Source organism: Lepus europaeus, chromosome 7 (genome assembly GCF_033115175.1).
Source record: "Lepus europaeus isolate LE1 chromosome 7, mLepTim1.pri, whole genome shotgun sequence".
Classification (NCBI taxonomy): domain Eukaryota; kingdom Metazoa; phylum Chordata; class Mammalia; order Lagomorpha; family Leporidae; genus Lepus; species Lepus europaeus.
Genome location: NC_084833.1, coordinates 60422962 through 60425060, shown reverse-complemented (window position 1 = coordinate 60425060; position 2099 = coordinate 60422962).

The following is a 2099-nucleotide window of genomic DNA, read 5'->3' as shown; positions in this document are numbered from 1 at the left end:
TATAATTAAATCAGAAAATTTATGTAGCAAACAGTAAGCATTGATTGCTCTTATTATTATGGCTACCATTTTCATATTTATTATACTTGTTTGAATTAACACCAATATAAATAAACACTTATAAGATGTAAATAGCATTCAATTTTGCCTGTGACTTCTTAAATCCCAAGGATCTGGTCCTTATCTCCCTCTCCATCCTTATCTCTATCAACCAAATTTATACTCCAACCTAAAGAAATGACCTAAGGTTATCTGCTGTCCTCCTTAGTTTCTACAAGACTGTTTAAATCTATCGGCCCAATACACTTCATCTCCTCCGTGAATCTCCTCTGATCAACTCAGCAAGCTAACATCTCACTCCTGTTAGTTTCTAGACTGCCTTGTGCATGTTTAATAAAAGGCTTATCATCGTCTCACAATTGTGTGTTTAATTAACAGACAACCTATAGGATTGTAAAAGAGCTTAAAGAGTGATCTGAGTCTCAGTAACCTTTCATCACCAATTCTATAGCCTTCTGTGTATGGAAAAGTAAATGATTAATGCAGGCTAGCTTTAGTAGAGAAAACATGTGTCCCATGCCAATAACACTCCTATGATCTGTACTTCCACAGGAATATTTATGACTCTTTGTAGCCTGCGCTGTCCCATTGTCCTCACCTCTCATTAAGCCCTATGTGCCATATCAGTAATTCTTTCAATGTAAGCCCTTAGTCAGTTCCTGTGGTGGAAGAATTTGTTCTACATTAAGATGAACTAGATATCCAGTCATTCTTTCCAAGCAGAGCTGCCAGTGTTGTAACAAAGACCAATTTTCCAGTGGTAGAAAAAGTCCCCTAAGTTCCTTCTCCCCTCTTCTGGCTTTGGAGGTCATGGAAAAGGTGATTAGGATTCTTATGCTTTCAAAACTGCTTTTCTCCTGCTCTCAAGACAGTTTGCCCAGAAGATAGGGACCCATCCAGACTTCTAGAAAAGGTCTTTGGTGTGGGCCAGTTGCTTTCAGCTCCAGATATTATTTGTTATGGGCATGATGAGGGTAAGAAGAAAGATATGTTCCTGTTTCTCATAGTTTGAAACTTTTAAAAAATTTATTTTTTAAAAAAATGAAATATTAAACTTGATATATGTTCTGATTTGATTCACAGTTTCTGCATTTCCTGCATATGCTACGGAGCTGCTTCATAAATCCAAACTATGGTCTTAAATCAGCAGCTTTGACATCACCTAAGAGTTTGTTGGAAATTCGAGATCTATTAAATCTGAATATGTATTTTTGTTAATATTCTCAGGTGGCACATATGTATATTTCATCTTGAGAAACATTGCCATACTTTGAATATACTTTCCTATCTGCAGCTGAATCATTAATAAGTTCATCATTTTCTTTCTTAGTTAAGCTGAATCTCAGCACTCATTCATTTTTGTGCTGGGTCAGTCTTACAGTTGGTCACTCACGTGAATCTGCCCTATCAGATTATATAGTGTGCACTAATGCTTCCAGGAGCTGCCTCAGAGAGAAGTGTGACACCCCGAGAAAGTGGCCATGTCAGAAGTAGAAGTCTGGTCTAGTGATTAAAGGTTCTGCCTTCAGAATAAAAGACTCTTTATTTATAACTTTTATATCCTGATTTGAACATTGTGACTAATGATAATCAAATGACATAAAAAACCCATTTCCTCAAATACAAAATGAAAATAATAAAGCACCTACTTTATCAGATGATTATGTTGATGAAGAGAGCTATTATATTCTTGGCACCATGTATTTGCTTACTAAATTATTGTAGTAATCATCTACCTTGGGCTGAGAGAGCAGAATTATATGCTCATATTTGTCACTAGTAAATATGTGCAGGTACACATAAATAACTCATTTCCAGTCTCATTAGTAGCTATGAGAATCTTTTCCTAATAACTATTATTAAGTTACTAAACAATAAGTTCCTTTTAGATTGCAAAGACAGTACTACATTATTAATTCAAACAAGAAGTATCTGTCATCGATGTATCTGCCGTACAGGTATAGATCTGTAAACAGAGGAGGGTCCCCTTTTTCAAAAGAGAGAGAGACTCCCATCTGCCAGTTTACACAGCCAGAGCA